At 43.9% G+C, this 17,743-nt stretch overlaps 1 long non-coding RNA gene across 3 annotated transcripts in view; it reads right to left on the bottom strand.

The window, feature by feature from the left end:
* Positions 1 to 8,284, bottom strand: part of Gm36357 — a 48,006-nt gene extending 39,722 nt beyond the window's left edge. For 2 of the 3 annotated variants that reach the window (XR_389333.3, XR_389334.1), the window contains exon 1: positions 7,993 to 8,284. This is a non-coding gene — a long non-coding RNA (predicted gene, 36357). The remainder of the gene's footprint in view (positions 1 to 7,992) is intronic. The other variant, XR_389335.3, reaches the window with a different exon arrangement.
* Positions 8,285 to 17,743: the final 9,459 nt, after the last annotated feature.

Here is a 17,743-nt window from a genome sequence, read left to right as displayed (position 1 = left end):
TGTTGATGATGGTGGTGGTGATGATGATGATAGTGACAGGGATGAGGAAGCTGCAGCACCTTGCAATTTGTGGCAAACAATAGCAATTACACAGCACTGGCTGTTGATATTGACTTCCCGGCAAGTGCTCGAAAACGATAATTAACTGGAGAGATTGCCGCAGAATCTCTTGGTAACAGGCAACCTTTAATTCAGCCAAACTGTGGCAGTCAGTGTGGTGTCTGGAATAAACCATTAATTGTACGAATTATGGTGTTTCGTGGCAATTATAAATCTCCAAAGGGGGGACATCTTGGGAGAAGAGTGCCTGTGGAGGCTTTCTGGGTGAGATCAATGTGGTAACGGGGACCGGATGGGGTCAGCTTGCTGCTTCTATTGCCACAAGGTTGTATCTGCTGCCTCAAGATGGCCTCGAGTCCCAGGAGTCTTGCTATGGTTTTGGTTTTGGGGTAGTCAGATACGCTAAGGGCAACTCCAGTACAAAGGAAGGATAGCTATTCTCAGGATACTGCCTGAGAACCCAGATCTGTCTTCTGAGCTGAGCGTGGTGCAGGATGTTTTGGGGATAGGCCGCTGTTGTCTCTCACGTCACTAGCAATGGAATTCTTGGCGAGTCTAATAGCCTTGCATTTTACACAGCAATCTGTAACATCTGCAGCTGGTCCTCATGTTGCTGCTATTTACACGTCCATTTTTTTATTTCCTCGTTATTTCATAAAGGGGTGACTTTAGATCAAATATCAGCCAAAACAAGGTCGTTCGGTGTGTCTGTGTCTTCCCTTTCTTAGCCAAGATCCCCCACTCAGATTTGGGACTTCAGGTAACTTCTTTCAAATTAATACTTGAGTAAAGATAGGGAGTGGTGGTGTTTGGTGAGTCTCTGGCTCCTGCCAGCACAAGTGAAAGCCAGGGGTGGGGAAGAAAGAAGCAGAAATGGCTACCTTGTTGTGAAGGGGTGGGGATGGGTTGCAGTCTGGAGGGTGAACTCTCTGAGCTCAAGAGTCTTCTCCCAGTGTGGGAGGGAAAACAGTCAAACGCAAATGATGATGTTTCTCCCTAGAAAAAGCCCTCTATTGTTCCGAGGCTTCACAACGGTCCAGGTGTACAGAGCTAATCCAGACCATGACGCCAGCTATCCTATCTGGGAAGACAGTTCGTCTTTACAACTATTTTGTGGGGGAGGAGTCGCTCCTTTTCAGAGATGTTAGCACTAGCTCAAGAACTTTACAAATGAACCTGGCATGGTGGCAGACACCTTTAATCCCAGCATTTGGGAGACAAAAGCAAGTGAATCTTGGGAGTTTGAGGCCAGCCTGGTTTTCAGAGAGTTCTAGGTCAGCCAGCATGACACAGAGAAATCCTGTCTCAGAACAGCAGCAGCAGCAGCAACAACAGCAACAACAACATCCTCAAAACTCTAAAACCAAACCAAGCCAAACCAAACCAAACCAAACCAAACCAAACCAAACCAAACCAAACCAAACCAAACAACAAACAACAAACAACAAACACGCAGAGAAGAACGCTGCAAGCGCTGTTGGTAAATGGCATCGCTGACTTCTCAAAGCAAACCTGGGAAGCAGGCTGCATTCCTGTTTCTATTTCACACCCGAGTGAACGGAATCCTGGGGATATCCCGTGAGACAGGTTCCAAGTCTTCCCTGGGACCGCATCCTTAATCACACGGAGATCTTGTTGATACAGGTCGGAGAATGAGACTCACAGAGGTTCACTGAATCACAGCATCACAGGGTAGGTTCCAGACTTAAGCAAACTGGCTAAACTGAGCAGAGTGGTATTCTGCTTTTTCTTATTCCCATAGTCTCAAGGATATCATTCATCAAAGGGGTACCAATGATGGCCCTTAATGACTAGGATCAGTTCATGAGTATAGGACACGATTGTCTATCCGTATCCTTGAGGTTTTGGTTCCAGGACTTGAGGATACTTTAACCAGAAGATGTGTATGAAGCCCATAGGTGGTGAAGGATTTACAAGTAACATACATGTCCTTCTGTATGCGCAATAATGTCTAGATTGCTTAGAACACCAGATACTGTGTAAACATTATAGAGAGAGTTATTATGCTATATCAGTGTGTTAGTCAGGGATATACTATGGCCGTGCTGAAACACAACAACCAAAGCAACTTGTGGAGGAAGTTTGTTTGGTTTATGCTTCATTAAAAGAAAATCAAGATAGGCACTTAAGCTGAGCAGGAACTCAGAGGCATGAGCTGATGCAGAAGCTGTGGATGGGTTCTGCTTACAGGCTTGATCCCCCTGGCTTGCTCAGCCTGCTTTCTTATAGAATCCAGGACCATCAGCCAGGGATGGCACCACCCACAATGGCTGGTTCCTCCCTCATTAATCTCTAATTAAGAAGATGTCCTACTGCTGGATCTTATGGAGGTCTTTTTCTTTTTCTTTTCTTTTCCTTTATTGAAAAATAGATTCTCTTTTCATACAGTATGCCCTGATTCTATTTTCCCCTCCCTCTACTCCTCTCAGTCCCCCCTCCCTGTCAACTCCTCTCCCCTCTGAGTCCTTTCTGTCTCTCATTAGAAATGAACAGCTTTCAAGAGATAAGAACCAAATGTGAGAAAATAAAATATAAACTGGACACAGCAGCCCAATAGGAGGAAAAAAGTCCCAGGAGCAGGCACAAGAGTCAGAGACCGACTGATTCTCACAGGCATGGAGACACCTATGCCACTGAGGTTCCCTCCTTTCAGATAACTCTAACTTGTATCAAGCTGAAATGAAGCTATACAATACAGTTGGTTATGATAAGAGTCCACACAGGTTCAAGGCAAGCATTGTGACTGTAGACCTGACTCATAGGACATGCCATCAGCAATGAGTCTTTTGTTTAAAATATGGAAGCGTCATCTTTCAGTCTGTAGTCCCTAGAAATGACAAACATAGGCAAGGGTTATATGTTGATATTCAGTTGGCAGATGTGATTCTAGTGCATGGAAAGTAAGGGATAAAGGCAGGAAGGCAGGCATGGTGCTGCCGCAACTGCTGAGAGCTTTATATCTTGAGGCACAAGCCTGAGGCAGGATCTCTCTATCTCTATTTATCAGTATATCTATCTATCTATATGTATATCTATTTATCTATATCTATTTATCTACACATCTATATTCTATCTTTATATCTATCTATCTTTATATCTATCTATCTATCTATCTATCTATCTATCTATCTATCTATCATCTACCTATCTACCTAGAGAGAGAGAGAGAGGAGAATCTGACTGACAGTGACATGGGGTTTTGAAATCCCACAGCCCACATGTAATGACCCTCCTCCAACAAAGCCATACTTCCTAATCTTTCCCAAACAGTTCTACCAGATGGAAACCAAACATTCAGATATCTGATCCTGTAGGGGCCATTCTCATTCAAACACCATGACCACAGTACTTCTCAGAGGAATCCCAAGAACCTTCTGACAGCTTGTTCCTACCTTCTCACCCCCAAAACATCTCCTATTGTTCAGTATTTGTCCCATGGAGTCTCTTGTAGTTCCTGGCTTGTTATTTAGCCACTGTGCCAGCACCTGGGAATGCTGGTACTTGGCAGAGCTGTATAGATTGAACCTGGCATTTGTTCTTTACTAGACAGGAGGCCAGCTGCCAAGGTAGGATGTGTAGTAACCAAGTGCCTGGGATGAGGCTGGCCAAAAGTTGCATAAGTGGTGCGTGCCACACAGTGCAGGCATCCTGCTTCCTAAGTCCGAAGTCTATGCTCTTCATGTGATAAGACCAAGGTGCCCTCACGTCTATCCTGACAGAGGATGTACAAAAGTACCTGGTCACAGGATCCTTATCATTTGCAACCTCCTTAAGAGGTCGAGTGAATGGAACCACAATCCCTAAAGCTGTAGCTGACTTTAACATACAATACCCGCCACCTCCCTCTATGACAACTTAGTTCAGTCTTGTGCTTCCCTGGACACACACATTGGTTGATCTTGGTGAGAAGCCTGACAGAAATTTCAGATCTCAGTCTGTAAGAATTCTGTGTCCTCAGTTGTCTTTGTGGTCTGTAGTAATTTTTTGTGTTCACTAACCCCCACCATTAATCAACTTCAGTATTAAGGTGTCCTACCAACTCTTCTGTGTTTGAGATAGAAGCCTTCTGTTTTGTCCTGTAGTATCGACCAGAATGCCTTGTGCTCATTGGTGCTCAATCAAGCAACATTTTAAACCTGATTTTTAGCCTTAAGTTACCCCTAAGTGGACAGTGCTAACAAATAGCTTTCTAGCTGTGGACTTCTTATGATGACACTTTGAAATGTATCTTCCCTCCCCCTGGTTTTTACCCCAGTGAGAAGTAGGACCTCTAACTTGGTGGATGTTTTCTTCTTGGAAGAGGATTGATAAGGGGAACCACTTCTTTCCTTACCACCTGCTTCCTAAATCGATATCTTCTAAGGGGGACAGTGCTATGCACTGGTCTTTGATACAGTGTTTATGTAGTATCTAGAGAACAGCGCCTGTCTTGATTAGATATTTTTGTCAGCCTGACACAAACCAGGGTTGTATGGGAAGAAGGAACTTCAATAGAGGAAATACTTACATTAGATTAGTGCCATTAGCATAGCCAAGTCTGTGATGCGTTTTCTTTACTGATGACTGATAGGACAGGGCCCAGCTCCCTATGGGCTGTGCGACCCCTGGACTGGTCATTCTGTTTTGTATAAAAAAGCAGGCTGAGCAAGGCACAGGGAGCAAGCCACTAACTACATTCCTCCATGGTCTCTGCTTCAGTTTTGTCTCCAGGTTCCTGATTGAGTCCTGCCACCATTACACCCCAATGATGGAATGTAATCTATAAGATGAAATAAACCCTTTCCTCCCCAGTACTTTTGGTCTGTATTACTCCAAAAGAAAACTGAGACGGTACCCAACATTGAAGATGTTCTCATCTATACTCAAGTGAGTCAGTTATATGCTCTCCCGTTGTTCTGTCAGCCTGGCTGCTTCTGGTAATAGGGTATACAGTAGGACTGAAACATCCTGTGGTCACATGTTCACTGTTGTGACACCTTTATCTTAAAGTGATTTGTGTGTGTGTGCACGCGCGCGCATGTGTGTGTGACTGACATTATACATCTTATTAGCCTACTGATATCACATATGACAGAGGCAAGCAGAAAGGGATGGAGGTATAAAATAGTATTGATTTTTACAAAGATCAATGCTGTTCCTTTGGAAGGAACTGCACAATATTGAGGGCTCCGCACTGGTTTCTTGATCTGGTGTGGTTAGTACTGAGCAGTGACACTGACTGGATTAGACTGAGTGGTAAGGGACTGATGTCCTGGCCCTACAGAGCTGCCATCCTTGGTACCAGAGGCACGTGGATCAGGAGCTGTCATGTCACTTAGATGATGGACAGAGGAGAGCTGGGAATCCATCAGATGCATCATCCTGTCCATCTGGCTCTTGGCTCCGCCTTTGAAGTAGGTAATTTGCTGTGAGCATCCGATGAGGCACAACACCCCTGTTTTGTGTCCATAGATTCACCTATAGACTTTTTACAAATCAGCTTTTACCCTTGTTGCCTTTAGGCCTATAAGAACCCAGTTAAACCATTAGTGGATAACTAAGGACCTGTTTAATCCACACCTCAGGCCACTTTTGCAAACAATCATGCTGCTTTGGAATTTCACACTGGAGGAAATTCTCTTACCCTTGTTTTCTGAGACTCCCAGGAGGGGGCTGTGGTATGGTAGTGGTATCATTTCATGTGGATGTTGTGAACTGGGTCTGGTCTAAGTCTTCTTGCAGCCTTTTTTTCACAGGGACCTGCTCATAAAGGCCTATGCAAGGTTCAGGGTGTCTTACCACTGGGTGTCTCAGACATAGTAGATCAGAAATATCTCCTTTGTGAGTTTGCTTTCTTTAGTACTTCTCTTCAGAGCTGTCTTCTTCCTAATCCCAATCCAGTTATTGCACTGATTTATTTTGGCTCTGAGTATCAATCGTTGGTACACAGGCAGGATTTGGCCCACCACAGGGGAAAGTTGGAACTAGAGAGAACACATTGATATGTTGCTAAACGGACCAGCCTTTGTATCAAATGTCTACTCACCAATAGACTTTTCACAGCACGCTATGTAATTGGTGTATCAGTAAACTCTGAAACCAAATGGCCTACAACCAAATCCAAGCTCTACCACCATGCTGAGGCAAGCCTTTTGGCCTCTCTGTTTTCCAGTGTTATCCATCAAATGGGCAAAATATTTTGTATGTTATTTTTATAAAACATGTATTATATAACTCTTGCAAGTGTTAAAAGCTTACTGTATATAAACTACTTGGAAGCTACCCTGATATAGCCTAAGTATCTTGTATGTATTTGTTATTATTTTTGTTTTTAATAATATCACCCAAAGAGTCAATGTGTCTTTTCCCTAAGAGCAAAATAATTTACATATATTCTTACTTACCTTCTACTGCTGTGATAAACATCATGATTAAATGCAACTTGGGGAAGAAAGGGTTTATTGCATCTTCCAGCTCCCATTTTACAACAATCTGCCACTGAGGGAAGTTGTGGCAGGAGCCTAAGGCAGGGCACTGGAGGCAGGACTGACACAGAGACCAGGGAGGAGTGCTGCTTACAGACTTGCTCATCGTGGCTTGCTCAGCCTGCTTTTTTACATAACTCAGAGCCCTCTGACCAAGACTTTCACTGCCCAAATGAGCTGGGTCCTCCCACCATCGATTGTTAATCAAGGAAAGGCTGCCACGGACTTGTCTACAGTCTGGTGGAGGCAGTGTCCCAATCTGAGGGAGGCAGCCCCTCAATTCTAGTTTGCTCTTCCCAGATGATTTTAGCTTGTCTCAAGTTGAGGGAAAAAACTCTAATCATCACACTATGTTATGTTCTAAATGTTTCTTTTGTCTTATGTGTATGATGTTTTACGTGTGTGTTTGTGCACCACACGCACGCCCAATGCCTGTGGAGGCCACAAGAGGGAGTTGGATTCCCTGGAACTGGAGTTACAGATGGTGGTGGGTGTTTGAAATTGAGAACCTGGGTCCTCTGGAAAAGCAGTCAGTGTTCTTAACAACCAAACCATCTCTCTATCCCACAAAGTGTGTTTTAAAAGGCTTCCACTTAATGAAGGTGTGGATTTCAAAAGTTTGGGGGGGTGTTGGAGTAGGGGGGGAACAAAGACTTATTTACATTACTTAAGCACTTCAAAGTTTGATATTTAAACTAGGTTAAGAGATCAAAAAGACCAATCTAGACTGCACACGTAAAGATGGGAGTCACTGTGGCCCATATCCATGCTCCATTCGAGGTGAGATTCTGCAGTTCTTCTGAGCAGGTAATGGAATCTATAGAAGTAGTTTATTAACTGCCACATGGCTCAGCTGACACTTATTAAGGTTCAGGCCTGTGAATGGTACATTCTAGAGCCAGGCAAGTTAAAGACACGAAGCAGCCTAAATCGGAGCTGCTGCTGCTAGCTGAACCACAGATCTGAGCAATACAGGAAGTAGATAGCTGTGTCAGGGTGAGGGCATGGTGACAGGCACCAAGTGTGGAACAAGACCTAACCTCTACCCAGGGCTGACTCTATGTCACACCAAGTCACTTCATCTTGATGACAGCACTGCTATAGGGTTGTAGATAATAGGAGCACTGCTGGCTTCTGTTAGTCACAGGCACAAGGGACATCTCAGCCAAAGTCCTGCAGATCATTGGATAAAGACCACGATAGACAAAGCCAACTCCCTTTACAGACCTTCTCCACCGGGGTTTCTCAGGAGGGACTGATACTGTCACTAGACAGAAGTTCACAGCACTTAGCTTAGCTTTTGGATGTGAAAAAAGCCGGAAGCAGAGCGTAAACAGCAGGGTCTGGGGTCCCATCACATGCGTGCTGAGCTGGATTTGGACCTCAGATTCAATCCTCTTATCCCCCCCTAGGAAGTACTGAAGGCATGAAGAATCCACAGACTTACAGTGTGTCCAACGTGGCACTGGCTTCTGCCACCACTGGGATTGCTGCCAACGTCTTCTCAGGTGGCCTTTCAGCAGGCCTTGATTATCTTGGAAGCCCTGGTTAACGAAGCCGTGGGGATCAGGTTCCGTCTTACCTGTGTCTGTGCCTCTTGCATCTGTTTTCCTACTCACATCCAATGAGAGGAAGACAGGAGTCTCAAGAGAATAAGGAGGGTGTTCTTCCACATTAGTGACAAATGTCTCCTCACGTCTCAGCTGGAATACCTTAGGCACCTATGTCTGAGCCATCCTCCAGCAAGAGTACGGGATTGCTCTGACTGGCTGGAACTAACCAGGCCCCGCCCAGGAGCTGCAGCTAGAGCTAGTGTTTCCTCAGCTGCTCACCTCCTCTGCCTCTGGTTTACTGTTGCTGTTTCAGCACTAGAGGGTGACTTAAGCTCAGGTTTGCCCTAACTCTGCTCTTGTAGTGTTTAGAAAGAATGATGAGAGTGCTCTATCCCACAAGCTTCTACCCTAGGCCAGTGTCATCCTACCTCTCTCTTCTGCAGTCACTGGGCTGTGGTTAGAATAGGGTGGCATTCCAACTCTGCTCCACACCAGGCAGAGACCAGCCTCAAAGTCCTATAGATGATTTGACACTTCTCTTCCCCCAAGCAATGGTTTTCTTTGTGTTATGCTTCTTTGGTGGGGAACAGGCAGGGGATGGACAGGAGACTTCCCGGTCTGTAGTGCTGGAGCACTGGCTCACACCTGGAGCCTACATCCTACCAAGAATGGTACAGCGAATAGTCAAGTTCAAGGATCACATGGCTGCCTGCTGTTGAGGAAGACTGTTGGCCCCAAACTGCAAACTTCTTCCATTAATGTATCTTTTTTTTTCTTTCACTGTATTAAAGAAAACTAGGCCCTGCTGTCACATCTATTTTCTTTTGCTCTTAGGAAGTTAGGTCGGAATGTGAGTAGCTATGAATATCATAGGGAGATGACTGCTGGATGGTGTTTCTCATCTGGCTTGCTCTGTTCATGGCAAGATCTACTCTTCATATTTAAAGCGTTTGAGCATTGACACAACACAGGGAGAGAGCCATAGGGACACAGAAATAGGATGAGAGTGATGTACCTACCAGCCAAGGAAGGTCAAGGGTTGCCAGGAAACAAGCCAGATGAGAGAATCTCCCTCACAACCCTCAGAAGGGTCCAGCTCTGTCATTGCATCCCAATGTCTAGTTCAGCCAGTGGCAACACATTTCTCTGTTGAAGACACCTCGGTTCAGGTGATATGTTATTACAGCAGAGGGGACCAGCACAGCTGTGTGCAGGCTCTGTACTTCAGTGTGGCCGAGAAGGATTCTATCTCATTACTGAATTTGTTCTTCAGCTGTGTTGATCCAGCTGTCCCCAGCCATTTGTAGTTTCAGACTTAAGATCCATGACAAGTTTGCTTTCAGAATAGTCTGTCTTTATTCCACACATAGAACAAATTGGTGTTTCTTTGCCTATCTGATGCTTTTATTTCAAGCTGGATTAGAGGGATTAGATAGAATTAGGTCTAGTTGGGGTTTACATATTAAATGTACCAGATAAGATTTTACTCATCGATGAGTAACAGGAATCACAATGAAGTATGATTTATGTAAGTATTTTATTTTTTAAGTTATGAATTTAAAAGTGTATAAAAGTGAATCTAGAGTTGGCATTTAGGGTCCTGGCTTCTTTCATCTTAGTATCCTATAATTCTGAGCACACAGACATCATCGTTTTTGGAGGCAAGATGGCTGCTTCACTTCATTGCATTGGACATTCTTGGCTATGAGAAAGAATGCAGAGTTTAAAAGGGAAGAATGGATGTCTATGTTATGCAGTCTCTGATTGAATATGACAAAGGTTCAAGATGTTTGAAAGATGAAGTTTATGGCTCATATTAATGACTGAGCCATCTCCTGATCCCATAAACACATACTCTTAGTATATGTTTCTGGCTCTTCTTTAAATCAAAATAGAAACTCCATTGGAGGAAAAGATCATGTTTTTAGTTAGCACAAAATTAGTATGTAGCCAAACTTTTGGCTACTCTGTGGATTCTTCTTCCTTCCACCTTTCTTCATCCTTCTTCATCCTTCTTCAATCCCCTAACACTAGATGGGAGAGGGAAAAAGATAGAGGGGGAAAGATGTGACCATTAGACTAATTCCTTCTGACTAGGGCTGTCCAGTTCCTTGATCTTCACCATCAGAGTATCTAATTTCATTTTCTTCCCATTTCTTCTTTACTCCTGACTACTTAACAAACTGCATCCAACACCAACCAACAGCAACCAACCAACAACCAGCAACCCACCACCTCTCAGGGCTCTAGCATTTATATACCTTCTGAAGATTCCTCGGGATTCCAAATGCCTCACACTCACATAAACTATCTGCAGCTGGCAAAACCATGCCTCTGCTAGAGCACAAGGCAATCACAGTCAGCTGCTGTGGACAATCTGAAGCAGCCCCTATCCTATGCCTGGGATTAAAACAGACACATGTTCTTATAATATTTCTGTATTAAAAAAAAACAAAATTCTGATTACAGTAGTAGATTTCCATGTGGCTTTTTCTTTCTTTCTTTTTTTTTTTAAAGATTTATTTATTTATTTATTTATTTATTTATTTATTATATGTAAGTACACTGTAGCTATCTTCAGATGCACCAGAAAAGGTCATCAGATCTCATTACAGGTGGTTGTGAGCCACCATGTGGTTGCTGGGATTTGAACTTCGGACCTTCGGAAGAGCAGTCGGGTGCTCTTACCCACTGAGCCATCTCACCAGCCCCCATGTGGCTTTTTCATTTGCTCTGTTTTGGCTGACCAACCCTACCACTCACTCTCCCTCAGAATTCATTGCCCCTCCCTTCCCCTCCACCCCCCACCCCACCCCCATCCCATGGCTCCATTCTTGCTACATGGTCTTTAAGGCACTTACTCCAACTTAATCACAGCTATCTAAAATGTCAAGTTTAAAGTCTGCACATGAGAGAGAGAACATAGCATGATAGTCTCTCTGGTCCTGGGTCGCCTCACTCCGTGTAATATTTTCCAGTTCTATTCATTTTCCTATAAAGTTCACAGAATTGAATTTTACATTTAGAATGCCACATTTTTATTTTCTATTCATCTGTTGGTGAACTTCATGGCTGATTCCATCTTTTAGCTATTGTGAACATAGCAGTGACAAACTCGAATGTACAAGATAGAGAACTTCGGGTGTTTGCCTGAGAATGGTATAACTGGGTCATATGGCATCTCTATCGTTAACTTTTTGAGAACCCCCCATAATGACTTCCAAAGTTACTGTACCAGGCAGGTTACACTCCACTCAATAGCAAATAAGGGCTCCTTGTTTTTCACGTCTTCACCAGCATCTATGATCGTCATAAAAGCAACTCTGCTCCCAGAAATCATATTTCAACCCAAAATTCCAGTGCTAGATATAGGACACCTCCCTATGAGTTGTTGTCTAGTTGTCCCACAAACAACATAGGCTATTGTCACTGCCCCCAGGAATAGACAGTAAGAGCCTGTTGCTGCAGAAATTACACACACTGGACATAGGACAGAATGAAATTAAGATGCAACAAAGCAGAAAGCTCCTTTCTACTGGCTTGCACTTATAGCTGATCATGCTATGCAGGCTGCTGTGGGAGAAGTCGGTAGTGATCATACCATACTATAGACCTAACCTGTTACAATAATGAGCTGCCTGGCAAGATATGCTCACTGGTGGTGTGAATGTTTTTGGGGTAGCTACCCACTTCCTAATTGGGTTTGAGGCCTGTTCTATGGGAGGAAATGGATGCCCAGCACTGTAAAACTGATCAGAATCATACTGTTAGGAAGGTCACAGGCTTTGTGGAAGAATCTACTGGTGTTTTGCTAAATGAAAGTATGATTAAATGCCTTAATATTTGTATTTATTTGTGCAGACCACTGCTACTCTCAGCCTTTTTGGCAGTCAGAAATGGTCACAACAGCTACTCACAACTAGCCCATGTATAAAAAATAAGTTATTGTTGAGAACTTGGCTCCAAACGAGACATCTGTTTCACTCACTCATGTAGAAGAGAGGATGGAAGGACTTGGGAGCTGAAGGAAGAAGAGTAGTGTGTTGGGAAACTGTCTTCAGGGTATGATATGGTCATTGCAATTGTGAACACATAGCAGCTGTGACTGTCTATGTGGAGCCAGAGAGAAAGAGAGAAGGAGAGAAAGGAAGAAAGAAAGAAAGAGAGAAAGAAAGAAAGAAAGAAAGAAAGAAAGAAAGAAAGGAAGGAAGGAAGAAAGGAAAGGAAAAGAGGAAGGAAGCAAGGGAAAAAGGGAGAAAGAAAGAGAAAAAGGAAGGAAGGAAGGAAGGAAGGAAGGAAGGAAGGAAGGAAGGAAGGAAAGAAGGAAGGAAACTCTACAAGGTAGGAGGAGGACTAACTGGAAAGAAAAAGAGGGTTAGTGGAGGTGGGGTCTAAGACTCAGTGGTCAGGATGAATATAACCACACTGCATTTTATACAAGAATGATATTGTCAAAAACTTTACAATGATCTAAAAACTGAAAGATCTGTGAAGACAGAGTCTTCTTGTTGGTTGTCTTCATGACCTGAATGTTATCTGGTATGTAAATGATGCTCAATGGAAGATGGTCCGATGGATAGATCAGCGTTTTTAGTTTTTAACTTTGTCTTTTGATTTTTGTAATTGTTTCATTAGGCTTCAAACTTACTAATCCAGCTAACGTTTAGTTTTGACCTTAGTATTCAACCAAACAAATGGAATTGAAGCTGTGGCTTTGGTGTCGTGACCTGGGGTGTAGATGACCAAACACCAAGAAGTGTTCAACCTTCACTGTTGAGGGAGGAATTGCAGAATGAGGTGCTACCACAAGATGACTAGAGTAAGGTGAATGACAGCTCGTTCTTTCTTCTCTTTTCTCTTCTTTTCCTTTCTTTTTCTTCTCAGTTGAAGTCAATCATAACATCCAACAGGTCTGAGAGATGCCTTGTCAGATATACCTTCACAAAACATGTTAAAATAGGACAGAGAAATGACTAGGGTACATTTAAACATCTACTGGAACATACAACACCAACAAACAGGACTTTCAGTCTTGCGTTTCTTGAAGGTAACACAGTTCCTTTGCTGGAGCTTGCTAGAGACAGAGTCTAGTTGGTGTTCTTCAGAGCACAAGGGTTTCCTGGATGCCATCAGCTCAGAGTCCTGGTTTTCCATTTTGCTCTTGGGAAGATGCTGGAATTGCTGTCCTTCCTATGGATGGGGAGCCAGCGGAAACAGAGATTATTGCATAATCTGAAAGCCAGTGATGGGGCTCTGTGGCAACGTGTGTGAACCCAAGGTTTAGGGGTAGATAGGATAAATAGTACATTCACATATCAGACCCCCAAAATATATACAAAAGCAAAAATACTGCTTCTGACTCTGGAAGTGTTTAAAGAATATATTTTCTTCTTTCCTTTCTCTTTACTTCTATTTTTAAAATTAAAATATCATCACATCATTCACCTCCATTTCCTCTCCTCCCTCCAACCCCTTCCATGTCCTCCCTCATTCCCTCTGTATATTTTCATGGAATTTGTCACAATTCTGTTTTGACGTCAGCAAAATTGGACAATCACTGTAGAATAAAACTTCAGGTCCAGAGGCTGAATGCCAAGTTCTCATCTTCCTCAGTGGACTGTCCTGTTCCGAATTCACATCTGTATCTGATCTACAGGACTTTGTAGATCAGGCCCGGGTCAGGTTTACTGACATCCAGGCACTCCACATGGTGAATCCTTTATCCCACGGGCACCCTGCAGCCCTCCATTCCTGTCTCCTTCATGTTTCTCTCAAAGTTTCAGAAGCTTTAGGAGTTAGCATCTGCGAAACATAGCTTATTTGGCCAATTTGTCCCCGGAATGTCATCTAGTACATGGCCAGACCCCCACCCCATCTGCCACTACCAGATTGGCCAGCATGCCTCTAGCAAAATTCCAGGCTGACATCTTTAGATTTCTGCTGTCTTGTAGATGTCGTTGGCCCAGTAATGTTGCTCACTTTAGCTTTACAATATTTTTTAAAATTAATTTTATAAGATGTCCAGTTATTTCATTTTTCTTTATCAGGAGGATTGGATAAGTTACCAGGTCACTACCATGGAGACGAACTCTGAAAGTCTGTGCCCTATATTCTGTGCCCAGGTCTGTGCCCTGCATCCTGTGCTCAGGTCTGTGCCCTGCATCCTGTGCCCAGGTCTGTGCCCTGCATCCTGTGCCCAGGTCTGTGCCCTGCATCCTGTGCCCAGGTCTGTGCCCTGCATCCTGTGCCCAGGTCTGTGCCCTGCATCCTGTGCCCAGGTCTGTGCCCTGCATCCTGTGCCCAGGTCTGTGCCCTGCATCCTGTGCCCAGGTCTGTGCCCTGCATCCTGTGCCCAGGTCTGTGCCCTGCATCCTGTGCCCAGGTCTGTACCCTGCATCATGTGCCCAGGTCTGTGCCCTGCATCCTGTGCCCAGGTCTGTGCCCTGCATCCTGCAGAGCTTCCCATTCTCGGGCACACCTTCCCGTGCTCTCATGTTCTGTCTCTTCAGCACCAGGCTCTGCTTTACTCCTGGTATCTTTTTCTTCCCACTTGGTTCGGGTGTCTGCTAGCTTCTCTGATGACCTCCTTTATCTGTCTTTTAATTGTAATGAGAGCATGCTTCACAACCAAGAAAGCAGACATGAGTGTGTTGGAAAACATCTGTTCACCCTTTGAAAACAAAACAGTAATCACAGGTAGTTATCCTAGATCAACACGGCAGGACTCAGGGTAACAACTGAAGAAAGCAAAACACTTTTAGGAAGGTAGAGAGATTTTGAGCTTCTCATGAAGATAGAGATTGGGCATGGTGGTACAAGTCTATAGTCTCTGACCTAGGAGTCAGAGGCAGGGGGATTACTTAATGTCAGGCTTGTTCAAGTCTTGAGTTCCAGGCCAGTCACAGCTACATAGTGAGACTGTTTCCAAGAACAGAAGCAAACAAACAAGTCAACAAAACCACATAAAGAAAGACTAAGGTGTTAGTCTCCAGACTACTTTGTAGCTGTGAAAATGGGCTTATTTAAGGACAATGATGGATGTAAAATGGTTTCTCTTCTAATCACGAGTTAACACAGACACACACACACACCCCTCCTGTGCTGTGCATGTGCTTCTCTCTGTGTGGGTGCAAATAAGTATAGACCAGCAGTCAACATTAGGTATTATTCCCCAGGACCTGCCCACCTTATATTTTGAGACAAGGCCTCTCTCAATGGGGCTTGGTGACCGCTGATGAATCTAGGTTGGCTAGCCAGCAAGCCTCAGGGATGTCTACCCCCAATGCTGGGGTTACAGGCATGCCACTCTAGCCGGCTTTTTACACGTCCACTAGGGATTGAAGTGGGAGGATTTTATTGACTGAGCCAAGAGGCTGATCTTTGGTTTGTTAAGTCGAGCAGGTTCTCTAGTGCTGCTTGCAGCACCCGATGAGCTGCACAGTTCAACTGTTTTTTTTTTTTTTTTTGGCCTCTGCCTCCCGAGTGCTGGGATTAAAGGTTCGTGCCACCACGCCCAGCTTACGTGAACTTTTTTTTTTTTGATGAAGTATTTTTTTTTCCATTTTTTATTAGGTATTTAGCTCATTTACATTTCCAATGCTATACAAAAAGTCCCCCATACCCACCCACCCCCACTCCCCTACCCACCCACTCCCCCTTTTTGGCCCTGGCATTCCCCTGTACTGGGGCATATACAGTTTGCGTGTCCAATGGGCCTCTCTTTCCAGTGATGGCCGACTAGGCCATCTTTTGATACATATGCAGCTAGAGTCAAGAGCTCCGGGGTACTGGTTAGTTCATAATGTTGTTCCACCTATAGGGTTGCAGATCCCTTTAGCTCCTTGGCTACTTTCTCTAGCTCCTCCATTGGGAGCCAAGACAAAGATCACTGGAGAGTCTTTATTTGATGTCTCAATGGAGAAAATAAATATGGGCTGTCAGCAGTTTCATGTCCTTTGAATTATTTTGAGGCCCAAAGTTTGCAGTTTTGGCTGATGGTGCCATATTGTCTAATTAAGCAAATGTCTGCCCTTTGGAATTTCCTTGGCTGATACTTGGAAAAGAGTTATGGTTTTGATGTAGGAGACTTCTGGACTCAGGTTGGGGAGCAGGAGAGGAATCTAGGGGATTACCATTTCACAAATTGAAAATGAACACAGCCCTTGCCAGGGAGACGCATCTCAATTTACACAAAAGCTCAACTCAGGAAACTTTGTACATGTTCTAAGTTTTAATAAGTATAAACACCCTGGAAATTCCCCAAGGGCTGAAGTGCATTATGAAACTTGGTTGTGAATCCTTTTGCAAAGCAAAGGACGTTCTTTTTATTACTTTTAAAGTATCAAATTTTGTTAAAATAAATGTTACACCAACTTAAAATGCTAAATATTCAAATATGCCAGCAGTATAAACATAGTATTCATTTGCAGAGAGAAGATTTACAGTGTCTAAAACAGGCCAGAATAAAAAGCGGCGTATTGTCACCTTCTTCAGTTCCAGAGAGAACATTTTTCTAAAAGTGTAAGCTTTAACAGATCAAGTCTTTCCGCCTTCCTGTCCTCTCCCGTCTCTTCCTTTCTTCGTAACGTGGTTTTCAAACACAACTCACCATCCTCAATTTTGCTTCTTTCATGTGTACAAGCTGTATGAGCAGTTCCTGTAGTGTTAGAATCCAAATCAGACGGCTGCTCAGGCCTCAGAACCGGTCTCTCCCCTCACACAGGGTGCCTTCGGAGGGCATCGCCTGTGAATCTCCAGCTAATGGACTTTTATGTGCCTGGATTTCTCACAGGAATGAGGGTGGGCGTGGTAGCATGGGTTAGGCTTTACATCAAAAGGAGGATGAACAGCCAGCCACTCATCCTGCCCCCCACCCCTTCCCTGCGCCCTCCCTAGGAATCAGAGCACCTGGCTCCAGGCTCATTCTGTGAGACATTCCTTCCTTGAGGAACTGTATAGGAGGGGACCCCACATCTAAGACCTTCAGGTACCTGTACAGGTATCTACTGTACAGGTATCTACCTGTATAGGAACCCCAGCTGTCATTACAGTCATGTAACATTGTACATTTTCTAATAATCTAATTGATTCTGTGAATGGGAATTCCTGGGAAGAAGCTGTGTCTGGAAAGGCTGATTGACTGATAGAAATGCAGTAACATGGGGAGGTTGGAATATTGCAGGTCCAGAGTCTGACTATGCTTTACCTTGGGCAAGCTTTAGCTACCTGGATAGCCATTCCTTGCCCACCTCCGTGTCAGAACTAACATTCTGTGATTAACAGATAAAAACCGTTTGGAACTGATCAACTGAAGAGACTCTAATTTCTATCAATTCAAAAGCTGAGGATGTAGCATCTGAAGCCTATAGGAGGTACTTGCTGTTAATCACATGTCTGATGCTTCCACGGATGTATTTTTAAACTGCCTTTTCAGTAACTCCCTTTGCCTCATTATGATAATGACTCCATGAAACTGCTTCCTTGTTGGAACATTGTATTAGGAGAGACCTGATGTATGTCCCGGGCCATGGACACTCATAATTTGGGCTCCAGAATCAACCATGACTGTTACTCCTTTGAGATGAAAGCTGTTTTATTGGATGATACTTTCTTAAGCAGTATTTGTATTCTTCTTCCTTAGAGAAT

Source organism: Mus musculus, chromosome 5 (assembly GCF_000001635.26).
Source record: "Mus musculus strain C57BL/6J chromosome 5, GRCm38.p6 C57BL/6J".
NCBI classification, from domain to species: Eukaryota; Metazoa; Chordata; class Mammalia; order Rodentia; family Muridae; genus Mus; species Mus musculus.
This window is presented reverse-complemented; position numbering and strand designations above follow the sequence as displayed.